At 44.0% G+C, this 18,743-nt stretch overlaps 1 pseudogene; it reads right to left on the bottom strand.

The window, feature by feature from the left end:
* Nucleotides 1–2,343: 2,343 nt before the first annotated feature.
* On the bottom strand, nt 2,344–2,833 carry LOC144783359 (mitochondrial inner membrane protease subunit 1 pseudogene; annotated as a pseudogene).
* Between the last annotated feature and the right edge of the window lie 15,910 nt (nt 2,834–18,743).

Here is an 18,743-nt window from a genome sequence, read left to right as displayed (position 1 = left end):
GTGTTGCCTTAGGTATCCGGGCGCCTCACCACTGCCAATCAGTGCTGAGGCACAGGTGCGCCTTCCTAAAATGGTGGGATGGGTGAGCTTCATAAAATGGACGCCTGCTAGAAATTACCTCAGATCTCAGGCCCATAGGATAGCATTAGGGGGTTCCAGAACCTTCCGGTCCACTCTAGTTACCTTGGCCCAGGCTACATCAGGGAGGATACTGGGTGCCCATTTTTTCACACTGCTGGGCTGGCTGGAGTGCAGACTATAGCGTCAGGGGGATTGTGTCACAGGCTAACTTGACTGTTCCTATGGGCTAAGGGTTGGTCTGGGGTGCTGCCCTCCTACCTGTTGATCTGGCCCTGTCTGAGAGAAGATCAGAGTGCACAACACCCCAGTGTGTCCCCACATTAAGAGGACTGCTCCATTTGGACAGCTGGTGAGAGTGACCTTGTTCCTGCCCCGGGAGCTTAGGAGGGTGGGTGCTGTAGGCTGAGAGGGCAAGCACTGAGCAAGGGACCCTTCCTACGACCCCTGAAGTGAGGCTGCGACCTAACCTTTGCCCTTACCTCCTGTCTGGCTCTTGTCAGAAGCGCGTTGACATTGCCTGCGCATCCACCGCCCATCTCCGCCAGCGCTGCACTGATCAGACCCCCCCTCACCCCTCACTGAAGCGCTGAGGTGCCGAGAGTGCCAACATTTCACCGCCGCTGGCCTGGGTGCTGAGAAGGGCCAAGCCGTGAGGAGAAGAGCAGCGGCGCGAGGCTCTGAGAGAGACGCTGGGCGGGGTCACTTAGCAACCGGACTCCCGCTTAGCGCGTCACCTCTCTGCCCGAGCCGGGGCTTCCTCAGAGGAGGGGAAGCCGCCGCAGTCCTTCGGGAGGCCGAACCAACTGCCAGCCTGTCTCTCCAGAGGGCAGGAGAGAAAGCGCAAGGAGGCCCACACGCTGTGGGGTCTCCGTGGTGTCTGCGTCGCGGCTCCGCTGCGGCCCCTATCCCCACCTCAGGCGAAGTGCTGTAAGGCCTGAGCGGGTGGTCAGGGGAAGATCTGCCCTGCAGACTCGCTCCGTGGAGAGTGACAGAGGCGACGGACGGGCGCAGAGGTATCGGGGAAAGGCCTTAAGTGAGGGTGGGGTTGAAGAAGCAGAGTATCAGAGAAAGGGGGAACTGCGATGGATGGGGCTGTCAAGAACTGAGCCCCTGAGTTGAACCTCTCTCCCTCGTGACAGCGTGACTGGCTAATATAGAGAGAGTGGGTACTAGACCCCCCCGAAGTTAAGCAACTGTAAGCACTTTCTTGCGCAGGAGCCGGGAGGAGACAGCGCACCCTGAATATAGAACCACTGAAGTTCTGACCTTAATGTATTTACCTGCTTGATTTAAATTGATGCAAATACCTGCTAATAGAAAAATTTTATGTATTTACCTGCTTGTTCCAAATTGATACATATATCTGCTAATTCAATATTTAATGTACTTACCTGCTTGGTTCAAACTGCTGCATGTACCTCTTGATTTATGTGTAATATACTTACCTGCTGATTGCCTAGTTGAATGTATCTAAATACCTGGTTCTTTGACTACTATGAGGAAATGCAATGGAATGTACTGTCTAATTAATACAGTTAATCCAAAAATGGAATGCCCAAAGCCCTAATTTACTAACTATTGGAAACGTCACCCCTTTTTTTTAATGCCAAAGGATAAAGCCTCTGTATTTTCTATTTAACTAAGACGGTGTGGTGTCAGTTTTGGTGGGTTAGCGCTGGGGTGTTGTAGTGTATGCTGCGCAAGTAAATCGCAATTGCCTTCTTGATTTAGCCTTCCCACTCTCTGCCATGCTACCCTAAGTGGGCCGGTGGTCCCTGTTCCAACAGACAGGGCATGCTATGTTCATAGTTCTGAAAGTGGTTACCCCACACTATTGATAAATCATGCTTATCTCATTTTGATGACTCATATATTTTGTTTTGTATTTTTAAACTGGCTTTCATAACTATGAAAACCATTGTGAATAGCTGCCAATTTACTATGTCAGGTGAGTCACCTCTGCAACCTATGAACCACCTTGAACCTTTTATGCAGCTCAACTCCCACAGACACTTGTTATCCAAGATATTCTTAATTTTGACAATCTTTGTAACTGAGATTTGGAAATGCACAGGTGTTGGTCACTCACACAGTTAGGGCTTCCCAGGAAGTCTTAAGGTATCAACAGTGTGTCCTTCTGATAATGTTTATGCTACACCTTTACTAAATGACAGACTATCTTCCTGTAACGAAAACATATTTATTGTAAATTAATAAAAATACTGGAAAATGAACAGAAAAATTTCCTATTACTCAATCATCTCAAAATACAAGGCTATTAGGAATTTCCTGTACATAGCCAAACTCAGCGAGAGGCCAGATATTTAGTCATATGCACCCCCTACGGAGCTGAACCATAAGTAACAGAACCTGTGGAATTCATATGATTGACACCTTCTGACCAGACAATTCCTTTTGGTACATAGCTGTGTTTTTTTTTTCAAAAGATCTGAAAATATCTGAAGGATACCCACTGGTGCACAATTTGTCCCCTTCCATAATAAATACTCCCCACAGATATTTGTTTTTGGATCATTTGGACTTATTGAAATTAAGTCAATTTTTCAGTTGTATAAAAATGTTGACTTAAGTATTCTGACACCACCTGATCAGAATCATTAATTGCTGGCTCCATCGACGGGGCAAGACACACAACTTCTCCAAGATATTCAAAAGTAAAATGTGCGATAGAGCCATACTGAATGGTGTAGGCAACAAGTCCCAAAGTGTTTCCAAAAACACATTGAAACATATTTCATCTGAAAATGCGGGTGGAGAGGAGCAAGATGGCGGCTGTGTGAGGAGCCGCAAAGCAGCAGCGTGGGCGAGGCGAGGTGCAGTAACCCTCCCCGTCCCCCCCCCCCGTAGAAGCAGCGGCTTACCTGGCTGACTCCCGGTGTAAGAGAAGGAGAGCCGATGCTGATCGTTCCCTGGTGGTCCGGAGCGGCGAGCTTCCAGTGGAGGCGGTCGGTGAACACGGACGGGCTGCTGGTGCTCTGGGTCCGACGTCCGTGGCGTTGGGGGCGTGGCAGCTGCCGACCGAAGCCGAGGCAGGCAGTGCGAGCCGGCGGAGAAGCAGGCAGAATCTCTCTGCCGATTAACTTTTTTTAGCTGAAGGAGCACTTTGCTCCTAACGTGCTGGCAATGGCCCCGAAAACGACAGCTAATGCAGCAGCTAAAGCTGCAGCTGCAGCAAAGAAGAAAATCCAGGCAGCCCAAGCAGCACAAGCGGCGCAGGCGGCACCTGCTTTACCCTTAAACTCGGAGCAAGTACACCGAGGGACGGAAGACACATCTCAGTCCACAGTGGATCCGAAATATGGTGAAGGTGATAAAACACCAATGCCGACCAAGAGAGGTAAACAGACGACACAGCATCCCCGGCAGTCCCCTTCTATTTCGGAGCTATTGATTCGCGGGGGAAGGAGTCAGAAGAACGCGGTTGCTCAGACGCCTCAACCCCTAGTCCAGGAACCAATGGCGCAGAACCTCAAGGAGATTGGAGGGCCTGCACCTATCCTCCCCCTGGATGAGGTAGAAGGGCAGGAAGATGTATCATTGTCAGCGGCTGCGTGGGCAGAGGAACAGGCTGAGGCAAGGGGGCAAGAGACAGCCACAGGTACCCCGGTGGTTACAGGTACAGATACTGATAAACAATTTGATGGGGCTGCATTAGATAACGGGGGGATAACTGAGACTTTGTCGTCTCCTGTTCCCCTGTTGAATGAACAGCTGGGGGAGGCCACAGGACAATGTTTGGTGACTGAAGGCGGCATGGAGAAAGGGAAGGAGAAAGAAATCGCGCTATGTTGCCCACTAGCTTAGCTCACCCTCACAGATGAAGGGGGTAAGGAGCAAGAGAGAGAGAAAGATAGCAGTGAGTGCTTCTTCTCGGTGACAGAGGATGCGGAATGGTCCGATGAGGAGAGAAGCTCCCAGGAAGGGAGCAACCTGGATTCGGATAGTGACAGCGATTTAGAACGGGACCCCCCCAGTATGGCCAAAAGACCTGGTGGCCATGGAGAGACCCGTGCGCATCAGATGTGGGATTTGACCTGGGATCACTCTTCAGCTACGCACCTACAGGGAAACCCAAATACTGAGGCCCCATCATCGTACCCTCCATTGTTGGATGTCATATATCAGGCCATCCTTACGCATAGAGAATAAGCTAGGCAGGACACCCGGAAGTCACAGGCAGCAATGCGTAAGATGCAGGGGGCTGTTAGAAAACTCTCTAAGGCATGCACCAATGTGGGGGACAGAGTCACTAATTTGGAGGAACGGATTGTGGCAACCGAAGCAGAAGCCGCAGCAGCATCTTCTAAGGTAGATTCCCAGTGTGCCCAGGTTGTCCACATCCAGTGGAAACTGGAAGATATGGAGAACCCGTTGAGGCGTAACAACCTCCGAGTCTTAGGAGTTCCGGAAGGGGCAGAGGGCTCAGATATTAGGGTCTTCATGATCAACCTGTTCAAAAAAGCATTCCCGGAACTATCCGAGTGGAACTGGGCTGCGGAAATGCAGAGAATTCATCGTACTCCATTTAGAGCTCGCCGGGGGGCTGGAAGCGATGATAAACCTAGGGCAGTCTTAATATTCTTTGGCAACTTGGTTCTCCGGCAGATCATATCGGAAAAGGCTCGCCCCGATGCTAAAAGATCTAATGAGGGGGTTTCTTTCTTCGTGAGGCCAGACTTCTGTCACGCGACAGTGGAGAGGCAGTGCAGACTCCGCCAGCTGATTAAGCCCTTTCAGAACAAGCACACCCAGGCTTATTTAGTAAATCCAGCGCAGCTTAAGATACTGAAAGATGGGAAGACCATATATTTCTCGTCAGAAGTTAAGGCAAAGGAGTTCCTGGACTCTTTGTGATTTAAATAGTCTGACTGGTGGAGTATTAAGTCCGCCAAGGTGTCTAAAATTTAGAATATTTTTTTGGTGTGTGGTGCACTATCTATCTGAACTGATTGGTTCAACAGTGGGATTTTGCTTCGTCTGTTAAGGGGGGACGGGTTGGGGGAGGCAAGATACGGTTCATATGATTGTGGGGGTTTAAGAAATAGCTGCGCCTTTGTTCCACGCTGCTGCACACAACCATCATTAGCTCAGACCAAGGTCTGAGTGCTCCCAGTGGGAGGGGGAAGAGGGAGGGTTCTCCTGGGGGGGCACTGGTGGGAATGGTAAGGGGGTAAAAAAGCCGAAAAAAATGAAAATTTGCGGTACAATGTTTTTTACAGCTTTGATGTTTTTGGAAAATGGTAAACTTGTTTTGGAAAAGGTTTTCTTTTATGACTATGATGTTCAGTTGAAAGTAAGGCTATTCTCTAGCAATAAGCATGGCAAATCTTAATGTATATTCAATAAATATAGGGGGGCTAAACGATTGGAGGAAGAGATCAAAATTGGCACAGTTTGTCAAGACCGAGTCCGTAGATATTTTGTGCCTTCAGGAAACCCATCCACCATGGGCGAAGAGGCAGCTGCTGAGGGTTGGAGGGTTCAATATTTTGGCATGTTCTACCCAAACGTCAACAGTAAGGGGGGTAGTGATTTTGGGGACATCCTTTCTGGGGGAGGCAAAACGGACTAAATCTGACGCACTTGGTAGATGGGCTCTGGTGGAATTGGAGTGTGATCTTACTATCTGTGGCGTATATGGCTCAAATCAGGACGGAAATTAATCAAAAGGAGGGATAAGGGATCAGAGTCTCCGTTTTCGTTCCCCAATGGTTAATTAACAATTATCAAAAATAGAATAACGGACACTAGTTACACCTTATGGCCTTTGGCATAAGGGATAAAGATCAAAGTAGCCTCAAAAAACTCTGTGTTTTGATTGGAAGAGGTGCGGTATATGTGTTTCGTCCGCCCCACACTAGAGTTGTGGCAGTTATCATTGGCTACTCTGAAGTAGTGGGTTTGCCAGCCTCGCCCGAGGCGCCTCTGGTCTAGGGTGCAGTGTCCAGAGATTTTTACGTGAAAAAAGGTGTAAAGAAAACTGTGCAAAAAAGGAACAAATATTTAAAAAATAAGGGAGTAAACAGCCCCAAAGTTCTTTAAAGAACTTTGGGGCTGTTTACTCCCTTATTTTTTAAATATTTGTTCCTTTTTTGCACAGTTTATCCCTTATGCCAAAGGCCATAAGGTGTAACTAGTGTCCGTTATTCTATTTTTGATAATTGTCAAATCAGGACGACCCAGAGGTTTTTGAAATTTTGGAAGAGGAACTGTCATCATGGCCGATTCCCATACTGGTCTGTGGTGATTTTAATATCTCCACGGATCTTTCTGAGGGAAGTTCATATGCTGGCAGAAAACCAAGGGTATTCATGGCTCTCCGTTCTATGATGTTGTCTCACGGTTTAATGGATGTTACTTACTTCTCTTGTCACCACCAGAGGTATAGCAAATTGGACTATTTCTTAATATCATCTACAGAAATTAGTAAGATCAGTATTAGGAAACTTCCCATGGTCCTCTCGGATCATAACCTGTTGGCAATTATATACAAAGGTATGGGGCTAGTTAGGAATTGCAGGGCTTGGACATTCAATCGAAAGCTCCTGGCTGATGTACAGTTTGTTGAACATATGCAAAAATGGGCCCGCGAATTCTTTGATGCCAATCGGTATAGCGCATCAAGGAATTCTGTGTGGGATTCATTTAAAGCAGTATTAAGGGGGGAGGTTATCAGTTATTCTGCTCAGTCCAGGAAAAAAGAACAAGCCACCAGGGTCAAGCTTTTGGGAGATCTAGGCAAGGCAGAAGAACAACACTGCCAGGATATAACCCAAGGAAGGGAAGGTAGAGAGAGCCAAACCAACATCTGCCTAATTAAAGCAGAATTACAAAAATACTTTGCAGAAAAGCCGGCAGCAGAATATTGGACATATAAGGGGAGGGTGTACGAAACTGGGGAGCAGGCTGGTAAGGAATTAGCGCTAAGGATCAGGCAAGATTATACTAAGAGTATAATAACAAGCATTCGCGAGAATGGACGTGATGTGGTGGAACCCCAGGGCATCCTCTCAGACTTTGCTAACTTCTATGAAACCTTGTATAAGGAGGAAATGGGTGGGACACGCACAACCGGCGGGTATCCGGATAATGGGCCTAAACTGGTACCAGTAGAGAGAGAAAAATTGGAGCTGGATATAACAGGGGATGAGATCCGCGAGGCACTATCTGACCTGGCTGCTGGCAAGGCTGCTGGGCCAGATGGCATCCCTCTCGAGATGTATAAATGCCTCTCAGGAGAGCTGGGTCCAATACTGGTGGATCTATTCAATGGCATCATAGGTACGGGTAAGATCCCGGAAACATGGAAAGATACTAACATCATAGTCTTCCATAAAAAAGAAAAGCAGAGGGAAAACCCAGGGTCATATAGACCTATATCTTTGATTAATTCTGATAATAAGCTGTATGCTAAGATCCTGGCCATGCGGTTGGGGAGGGTTATTGGCGGACTCGTCTCCCCCTGGCAGCATGGGTTTATCCCTGGTCGAGTTAGACCATGTTAGAAGAGCAATCTCGCTGTTCGAGGCCTATGCGGCTGGGGGGAGAGGAGTCGCCATTATCCTCCTTGACGCAGAAAAAGGGTTTGATCGCGTCAGGTGGTTTTACCTATGGAATGTATTGATGGAGAGAGGGTTTGGCCCAAAAATCAGGACGGCCATTAAAGCAATGTATTGCGACCCAATGGCCCGAATACAGCTGATGGGCCAGAGTTCGGACAGGATTGGGATAAGCAGGGGCACCCGCCAGGGCTGTCCCTGCTCACCCATCCTGTTTGCCCTATATATCGACCCGCTGGTTAGGCAGATTCTCGAGAATGGGGGAATGCAGCCGGCAGTAACCAATGGATTTACGAGCAAAATATTGGCATATGCCGATGACCTGTCAGTAATCACACCAAAGCCAGCTGAGGCTATGCAGATACCGGTAGAGATCGCTAGCGAGTTTGGTATGCATTCGGGGTATCGCCTGAATGAGTCGAAGACCCAGGTAATCTGTTCTAAGGAGATTGTTAAAATCGATCAAAGATATGTCGATTCTGCCGCTTATCTTGGGGTAGTAATTAATGCTGAAACAGGCTCTATTATACAAGATAATTACCTCCTGCTTCTTAAAAAAATCGAATCGGATTTAAAGCGGATGGACTCATTGCACCTAACACTCATTGGGAGAGCCAACGTGTTAAAGATGACCATGCTACCTAAACTCCTCTATCTGTTTAGATGTATACCATATTTAATTGAGGAAGGGATGTTAAAAAAGATCGAGTCTATCTTTAACAGTTTTTTATGGCAGTATGGTAAAACCAGGAGGGCACTAAAATTTATGACGCTCCCTCAGGAACGTGGAGGTTTGGCAATTCCAAATATCAGATTCTACCACTGGGCTGGTTTGTTAACTCAGATGTCTATATTATTCGAGCCAGCATCCAGAGGGAGACATACAAATGATCCTACTTCAGATCTATATGTTTTGCCATCAATTTATGAACTGCTGATGGGAAAGGAGGCCGTGGGGGTTTTGTTGAGAAAAAACAGTCGCAGATTTTTTTAAAAATCCCGCTATAAGGCGGCATTAAGCGCCTGGGATTTGTGGAAAAATCTGCAGAAACTGTGCCATATCCCTAAGATAAATCTATATACCCCGCTGTGGAACTCAGGGTATACACCAAATTTGAGTGTGGATGGGGCTTGGAAGTGCTGGGAGCAGCTGGGTATTCGGACTGTGGGCGATGTGATGTTGAATGGAAGCACTGCCAGCTTCAACTGGCTGCAAGAGAAGTATGGTCTTCCCAATGACCAAATCTTTAAGTACTTCCAGGTTTCACAAACACTTAAATCGGTTATTTCTGATATCTTGCCCGAGTCATATTGCCCTGTGCTGGGGTATTTGCTAAGAGGAGGAGATAGGATTAGTAGTATATATCAAGCCCTTATTGAAAAATCCCCTGATGATCTTGAGAAACATGAGGTTGCCTGGGCAGTTAGACTTCAAGATCCAGATACTGATCTCGATAAGGCCCTGAGTTTGGATAAGCAGGTTCTCCGATCCTCAAATCTGAAGGTTCAGCATTTTAAAACACTTTTTAACCTGTATTATACACCATCTAAGCTACATGATTGGGGCATGAGGATCGACAGTAACTGCCCTAGGTGCCAGAAAGGTCCAGGAGACCTATTACATATGTTCTTTTACTGCGAGCAGCTTAGTTTGATTAAAACTGAGATAGAGAAATTTTTAGAGGGGCTGCTAGGCTTAAAGATCTGCCTATCCCCGTCAATAATGATCCTTGGGAGTGACAGTAAAACGGCCCTTCTGAATAAAGAAACAGAGACTTTTATCTTTCTAGCTGTTGCCGTTTTACATATCCTACTCTCAGCCGCTTGGAAGGACCCTAATGCCCCAACCTTCCAATTGTGGCTGACCAGGCTTCTTGGTATTCACAACATCGAATCTACTCTATATTCTTATAAGGGTAAGAAAAAGCGTGATTTTGGAAATAAGATATGGGACCCCTTTAAAAACTGGAGGGAGGGGCAGTTTTAATCAACTGATGATGAGTCTCCTATATGTATATTTATTCTTATATGTAAACACCTATATATTTATTTATTGAATGTCTGGCTGTATTTATGATGCTTTAATGCTTACTGAAACGTATTATGAAATAATGGAATTTTCCTTATTAAGCTGTATCTGTTTTTGTACCAATGAATTTTCAAAAAAAAAAAAGAAGAAACATATTTCATCTTGTCACAAAATAGATGTAAAGTTCACCAAATATGTGTGCATATCCATGTGTGATATGTAATGGTTGCTCTATAAGTTGTTTCTCTCTGGTAGGTCATCCATAAATCTATAAATCTCTACCCCAGTCTAATTAAATCCTACAGACTTCTTGTATTCATGTCCTAATTAGTCGTTTGTGTATTATTATTGTAGTTTTATTTTAAAATTTGAGATTCATTTCTGGTCTATATATGTCCTTTCAGTTCTAAAGAATCCTTTGCATTTGCCTTGTTTGTGTCAACTGGTCTTTTGTTTCTTTATATTGCTATTTAGTAGGGCTAGGTTGACTATGTGGATCTATCTCCTTGGGAAATATGGATAGGTTGTCATCACAAGAAGGTAAAGTGTCCAAGAGTGAAACAGCTACAGGTACAAACCTTCAATCTGAGTTAACATGACAAGGAGTGCAAAAGCCCTATTGTGTGGTAAAGGAAAAGCATTTTGATGCCTGATGAGTGATGATTTTATTTTCTAAATTTGTAAGCTGATTTTCTAAACTTTGAATAAGCACATGAAACAAATTCCTGAGTTAAATCCTTTTGCGCCTAGTTTATATCTTGGAGGTTTGTATAATCCGTCATAACGGCGATGGAGTATTGATACCACCACGATAATTGTTCACCCAGAAAATGTATATGCGGGCTGACCACAGGGTTTAATCACAGTAGAGACTACTCCAGGTCCACTATGATTAAACCACTGAGACATTCCTGTGGTGTAAGGGCCGCCGGCAGCCTGTATGTAATTCCACCCACATGATTTTGATGGGCGGAATTATGGGTTAGTTTTCACTGCCCATCCCTGCCAGGAAAACCCTGGCGTTAAGGGGCAGAGAAAACTGCTAAACCTCCCCTTTCCCTGGGAGAAGACCGCTGACTAGTCATTCATAAATGTGGTTGGCGATCCCTCCACCAGGGCAATGGAGTAATTTACTCCGTTGCCCTGGGGGAACAACGGGCCATCCGGCAGTATATAAATCAGGCCCAAAGTTAATTTTCATCCGAGTCTTGCTTTTTATGTTTTAGATGCATTCTGGTAAATGCAGTGCATGGTAACACTTACTTACATTAAACAATCTTTCGTTTTCACCAGGGTTTGTTCAGACAGCCAGTGGTACTGTGACCTGAAGAGACCATTGAGCAGCCTTTTCAGCACCGCTCAATGTATATATAATTCTCTATTGATGAAGACAAATATCCTGAAACATGAGCATATGTCGCGAGATACTCAGCACTGAGAAATGGGGCAAGTCACAGAATAAATATTGCACAATCAAAAAGCTGCACCTAATATATATATATATATATATATATATATATATATATATATATATGTATATATATATATATATATATATATATGCATCATCCTGCAAAGTAGCAACACCTTTCCAGCAGTCACACGACAGCACTTGATTCATAACTTCTTCAAAGACCAAACAGTGAAAATGTCCCATTCTAACCTCGGGTGTCTCGGTCAAGAATGGATAGTCACAGCTCTTACTCAGTGCACAGGACAAATAGGACATTCTTTAGGCTCTGGTTTCCAATAACTGCCTAATGGAAAAAGTAAACTGAAGATGTAAGAGAGTTGCTAAATGTCTATAGGAATGGAAGAGAAGTAGTGTGATTTTTTTACTGACATAAAATTGCATTTGTTCGCAATTACATTAGTCATAAAATGTAACTGTGATATAACATATATATTATGTTTACACAATTGTTTAGTTGGACTGTAATGTCTAATACATTATCCTACAATAAATAATATACACTGGAAATAGTATTTTATTAATGATGACGACTATTCTAAATGAACATATGCTTGCACCCAACTAAACTTAGAGTGTGTACCTTAATGTTTCACAGCTGTCTTGCCTGGACAGCAAGGGCCTTTCCACCACTCATGTTAGGCATCATAGTAATCATTTCTTTGTTGCTTGTGTTACCCCATTGTTTTAAATCCTGTTCAATGAAAATAGATCAAAACATATATTTTGGTAACGGTATACTATAGGAGAAGAATACATTGGCTCTAAACTAGAGGTGGATGGTATTGGGACACCTATGATGTATCCTCCAAAGAAATTCTGCAGGTTCATCAGAGATGTATCCTTTAACAAAAGATTTAGCTGGTCTCACACAAATCAATACCACACAACGTCAAATTGGGCCACGCTTAGACAGTGAGGTAAAAGTAACTTTTTTTGAAAAGTAGTAAAAATATAATCACCTTCACAATTCTAGTCGCATTAGAGATTCCCAGATCAGCAATTTCCAGTGTGGGTCACAGATGCAAAAAGCTTCTGGCCACAGGATCCATGAAGCCAAAGACAAACTTATCTGCAACCTGCAAGCAAGTAGACTCAGTACCAGGAAGATGTCAGAAATGTGCGATCAACATATTCTGTGTTTCTACTTTATTCACTCAGTTTCACTCTTGAGGCAAAGTTTCAGGTTCTGCCACAAGAAACCAGAAGTAATTAAAGAGATAAGATTGGATAACACCATGGTGTAAGAGTATGATAGATTTCACCGGGGATGTACTCTATGATCCTAATATCCAAAAAATGGGGTACATCACTTGCTAAATACTGCATGCTTACCTCATGTATCACTGATCACTATTGACATAAGACATTTCCAGTAAATATAACGAGAACCAGAACCTTTCCAGAATCATGCAGTCATGGGAATCACTTGTTGTTCATTGTGCAAATTGCAAAATCCTATAATACTAACCTGAAGCAGCATGGGCATGAATATGTGAAGATGGCTGGTTCTGGGGGCAAAGTCAAAACTTGATGGAAAGAAAATGAAAAAAGGGAAATCCAGTGTGCACTTTCAAAATTTGAGGAACAGTTGATCGAGTTCTCCAAGGGTAACAATGTTTGCTGAAAGAAATAAAAGTAAATAGATCAGGTAAAGAAGTGCCCTCCTGCACTGTGAGCTCATTTACTTTACTCATGTATTGTGGGACATAGCATCATCCATCTCAACTCATTCTGATCAATAGCTTGACTGTGGGATATGATTGATGTTGTCAAAGTGCAGTATATTATACTCATCACGGGTGGTGGCAACAGAGGAATCATAATAATCAACAGCAATACGAATGCAAGTATATCGTGCATCATGCATGTTGCATTTGACATGTCATTTTCAAAGTATATCTTATCTGTCGGAATGATACGGAATATCAAAAAGTAAGGGCCTTACTAAGAGGTCCTCAGTTGAACTGCCAGTTTGTCTAATTGGAGAGAGCCATCTTAAATGAAAAACTCCTGTCATGGCAATTCCATCTTGCCTCTCCCACACAGTGAAATTGTCATCACCAGTGTGGTACAAAAAAGTAACCCACAACTGAAGATACATTTTCTGTACCCACGTTATAAATCACCTGTACATACAGGATGGTATAGTTTGAGACGTTTCTGTACCAGACAATGACAGTTTACATTGCAGACCTGAATCATAAACTGTGGTGCACTCAATACATTTCCAGGAAAACTATCAAAGTGGCTTGACCTAAAACAAAACAACCCTTTCATAATCCTTTTTTGTCTCTCAAACTTTACCCTGCAGGAGCTGATAAGACTGAAGTCCAGCTTATCAAAGCAGTCTTTGACATTGGATGCTAGCCTTCTTTGAACCTGACATGGTATCAGGAGTGCAGATCAGGATTCCCAGACAGGGTCAATTAAGTGTGAGTTCTCAAGATCGTTAACTTTCTACACCTTAGTATGGCATACTTATTTATCACAATAATTTAAACAAGTGACTCTTAATGTTGTATGGTAGATGGCCCTAAATAATACAGCTTTTAAATGCTTATTAGCAAAGCGTCTTGGTATTTACAATTGATCTGAAAATGTCTTCCCACAACAAATGTGCAAGTCTCTTACTTGATTCATATTGAGAGAATAGATTTCAAAATATCAGTCTGTTCCCACCCACCCGAATTAATGTAAAACTGTGGATTATTAATTGTGATCGATGTGAACTCATCACAAAGAGGAAGACCACAAACCTGTCAGGTTAAAACATAGTTTAATAATTTAAACCTGGGCTCAACCCTCTGGTAGCTATGGGACAGAGCAAACAGGCTTAACTTAGGAAAATTTGCAAAGTATTTAATAGTACCAAACCAATTAAAAAGCTAAAACACATCTCACACAACCACCAATCACTAGTCACTGTTCGAAGTAGATCAGGATATATGCCATGATTTCAGGCCAACCACAATGAAGCAGGATTCGTATGCACTAAAACGGTCAACCTGGCCAAAAATGTACCTTCTGACTAAGGCCCTCATTGCGAGTTATGGGTGAAATTCTGATCCCAGTGCAAACACGTGTTTGCATAGGTGTTAGACCTTGCACCATTGGTGTGGGTCTCCCTTCCATTTTTTACTGTTGCCTCCTGTGTTTTTGCGTTTTGCTGGTCTAGATGCTTTGGGCACTTTGCCACTGCTGTTCAGTGCCAAAGTGCAAGTACTCCCTTTGTAAATCGTTGTTTTGGATTAGTGATTCCATGATTGCCATATTTTATTTATTTGTCAAACCCTAGGGTAGTGCACCGTGTGCCCAAGGCCTGTAAATCAAATGCTGCTAGTGGGCTGCAGCACTGATTGTGGCACCCACAGAAGCAGCCTGTAAAATGTAACATTGGTCTGCCACTGCAGAGCCTATGTGCAGTCTGGGACTGTTGTGTCGACTTGGCAAGTGCACACACTTGCCAGTCCCTAAACCGTCCCTTTTCTACTTATTAGTCACCCCTAAGGTAGGCCCACAGTACCCCTGTGGGCAGGGTGCAATGTATGTTAAAGGTAGGACATGCCCTGGTGTGTGGGGCATGTCATGATAGTGAATTACTGCCAATTTCGTGTTTCATTGTTGCAAGGCTACTTGTTCCCACCCGACAGAATGGGGAGTTTTGCTTATAACATCTTATAAACATTCTGTGTTTGAAAATACCTCTTTTAGAAAGTAGGTATTTTCTTGCCTAACCATCCAGTGTGCCTCTGCTAGATTTGTGAAGTGCATGTCTAACTTTTGGATGACAGGGGCTGGAGAGGGACAGCGCCTCCAGAAGTCTGATGAGTCAGGGATGGGCTGAATAGAGCTGGGCTGCATTTAGAGTAGAGGGAGGAGATTTCCTTTTTGGGCCTGGTCTGCCTTCAACAAGGATGTTTCCACCTCCTGCCAGGAAGCTGCACCAGTGAGGACAGAACTGGTTTTGGTTGGGTACAGACACTCGCTGCCTTCAGAGAACAAAGGATTTGCGTGTATAAAAAGTGGGGCCCAGACCGCAGACCCCAGACTTTTAGATCACTTCGGGGAAAACAAGAGAAACCTTTGCCATGGAGAAGAGTCAGAGAAGCTGAGGTGGAATACTGCCCCTGTGCTGGTTAGTGTCTGAGGTTGGCCTGCAGTGGCTACTAACTGCCAAGGAAAGTAGGAAAGGACTTTGATGTGTGCTTTGTCATCTTGAGGAAGATCTCCAAGGGCTTGAAACTGTGCTTGCCTCCTGTTCTGAAGTTTCAGGGACACAAAGACTTCACCACCAGCTCCCCTGAACTTCCTTACTGGGAGTTCTGATCTGCAAGAGGTGCCTACTGTTGTTTAGGACCTCGAGAGAACTGTTTTCGCTGGGAGCTGGAAAATCGACGCAATATGAAAGAAGCGAGATGCATCCACACCTGTTTTCTGATGCATCACCAAAGAAACCGTTGCAGCGCCTGCAGCGGGTCGAGAAATCGACGCATGTCGCATCGAGTGCTCCAATATCCGAAGTCTGAGACCAACGCATCGATTTCGACGCAAGGCCTGCAGTGTGGTAGAAAAAGTTCACGCATCGTACTGGATCGTCGCATCGCATTGAGACGCCAAGTTTGTAGCATCGTTGGGGGACACAGTAAGAAACAGATGCATCATCTCCCCACGCAGTAAGAAATCGACGCATCACCTCCTCTCCAGTAAGGAACAGACACATCTCTACCCCTGCGCTGCGGTAAGGAATCAACGCATCACCGCCCCCAAAGCAAGGAATTGATGCATCACCTTCCCTGCGTGTAAAGAACCGATGCACCACCTTCCCTGAGGCCATTTTGTTTGTTTTGCGTGACGCATCCAAGGTACTTTGTAAGAAAAGTGTTGCATTTACACCATGCATTGAACTGAACAATTTCTACCATTTGAAAGCCTTATTTATAATACTGTATCGTGGATTTTTGTCGATTGGTCTCGTTTTGGTTTAGATAAAGATGACTTATTTTTCTAAACTGGTGTGGTGTTCATTTGTATTGTTTTCAATGTATTACTGTATGTGTTTACAAGTGCTTTACACACTGCCTCTGAGAAAAGCCTGTCTGATCATGCCAAGCTACCAAGGTGGTGCGCGGGGACTATTTTAGGGGTGCATACCCCTTACCCTGACTAGAAGCAAGGGTCTCTATTTGGACAAAGGTGCAAACCATTGCCAACTAGAGACCCCCATTTCTATCAATATGGATTGGAATTATGAGTTGTGTGATAAATATCACACACTCGTAGTTGTCCCTTGATAGATTCCGACAGATCAGCCTGCTGAAATTTATTGGGGAAAGGCCTGGAAATTTGGTGTGTTAAAACCTGATTCCACATGTTATGTACTATTTTCCTTTAATAAAACGGTATTAGTAGGTGTTTAACACACATTCTAAATACCTCTCCCTGGGACTATGTTATTTGCCACATGTAGGAAATCCCCTACCCTATTCCAACACACTTGTAATATTGCCTTAATCTCTGAAAAGAAAGCTGAACTCCTCTATGAGGACAAGGTTACAGACTGTATCCACTGAATTCCTCTCAAAGCCAGATAGCCATTGGACGAGTTCCCACTAAACTAATTTGTTCTGGCAGGAAAAGCTCAAAGTGGGAGAAATTAAAATTTTACACCCGCTGAAGTTCTCTAGTAGGACTTATACTTTTTGCACCTTTTTCTAGTCAATATATTTATTGTCAGACTTAGCCTTTTTTATGAAGTTCAAAATCCTCCAGCTGGCATGCCTGAAACCCTCATCATACAAAGTCCCATCGTAATTGGCCACTTTTGTCACAAAGTCCCACTTAAGATCAAGAAGTCTTGGTAGGCCAAGCATTTTCAAAGTCTAAACTTTCACAATTTTTGAAGACACTTCTAAGGCTCCCAGGACCTCAGGAACAGCACTTATGGCACAGAAAACACTCCAGCAGAGTCCACCAGTACGGTTTGGTCCATGTACAGTTGCTACTAGTGACCGGAGCCTCCTTGGGAAAAAATACTCTTGCAGCTTGTTGTGTCTCAGTAGCCACATAGAAGGCCAGCCAAATGACTCTTAGAGTCCACGTTTTCGTAAAGGGTACAAGTGGGGGCAGGTCCAGCCCTTCTGATCTCCAACAGGTCTCAAACAGCATGTCTAGTCTTCTTCTGTTCATCCACAAGTCCAAAGAGTGGTCTGATGAGCTGTGGGGAGGTACACTTTTGTTGAATTCACTACCCCGTCTTTTGGAAAAACTCCTAGACACTCCCTAACCAATGAAGAAATATTTGTTGAGGGAAACCTTTCCAACGTTTGCAGGATCTTCCATTTGCCTTATTGCAACTATCCCTCAGTGCACTATTTTAAGTGAAATCCAAGATCTCACATCCTTTTTTCCATCGGAGGTGGCATGTGTGTCAGCCAAGGTTGTGTTTAGGGACATGAGCAGGCCCCTTATTCTTCGCTATACCAAATTGATTCAGGCACCAGCTCCTCATCCCACTGTGCTGGTGCCAAGCTGGCTTTAGAGAGCATATAGAACAAAAGACTTCTCTTCCCCAAACTCTCCATTTGAACGTAACCATGAATGGGCAGACCACATCTCGGTCCCTTTCAAGGTAATGAAATACCTGAGCCCTCTACCTGCCCTTCCTGAGCTGTTGTGTGTCACATACCTCTCACCCAAGTCTTCCTACCACATTGCCTAAGCCATTGTTTCTGTTCTTGGGGCATTTTTTACCCTTGATTAAGGCGAAGAACTGAACGCACAGTTACTTGCCGGCTTATGCTTAGTTGCCCACGAGGTTTAGGTAGACAAAGTCTAGCTTTTTAAAACTCATTTGTCCTAAATTACAATAAAAAATGTGACTTCACTATGGAACTAAATTTTTAGTAAGCATTTAATATAATAGTTGAACTATTCCATTAGTTTTCCCTAAACAAAAATTTGCAGAGATATGATGTTATTTCGAAATTCTATTTTTCTGATAGGACAGTTACTGCCCTTCACAGTGAAAATAGCTTTTGGGAGGGTGAGTCACTGAATGTATATGCCAACACTAAGTTGTTGCATTATCCCTTTTAAATACTAGATAGTCTACTTGCGGGCTAAAAGGCCTACATAGAAGTGACTTATTAGCATTTAAAAATATGTTTCTTTTGTGTAAAAAATTTATTATTTTAAGAGGCTTGCTTGCAGGTTTAAAAAGTTTCAGTAGTCAGGCTACACAGGTAGTCCTGAAGCCATCTTTTAATTGTCAGCCAAGTGAATACCACATGTGCTGCAGTTTCCAGATGACATTGAACTTTTCCGTGACACTGGAGAATTTCATACACGATGTACTATGGCCTTATGGGAAAATTAAATAGGCCAATTAGGAGTTAGCCAATTTTACCTTGCCTTAAGGGTCAGAGCACATACTGGGATCACACAGTAGTGCTCTGCTATTTAGAATTCAAAAAACAGCATTGGCATTCAGCAGAAAATTGTGATCACTATGCAAAAAGAGGCCCTTTTTCAAACACAGGAATTACAGTATTTGAGATGAAGACTTTTTTTATAAGAATGC

The sequence above is a fragment of the Lissotriton helveticus genome, chromosome 9 (assembly GCF_964261635.1).
Source record: "Lissotriton helveticus chromosome 9, aLisHel1.1, whole genome shotgun sequence".
NCBI lineage: Eukaryota > Metazoa > Chordata > Amphibia > Caudata > Salamandridae > Lissotriton > Lissotriton helveticus.
The sequence above is the reverse complement of the archived record's forward strand: the minus strand, read 5'-3'. Positions and strand labels throughout refer to the sequence as shown.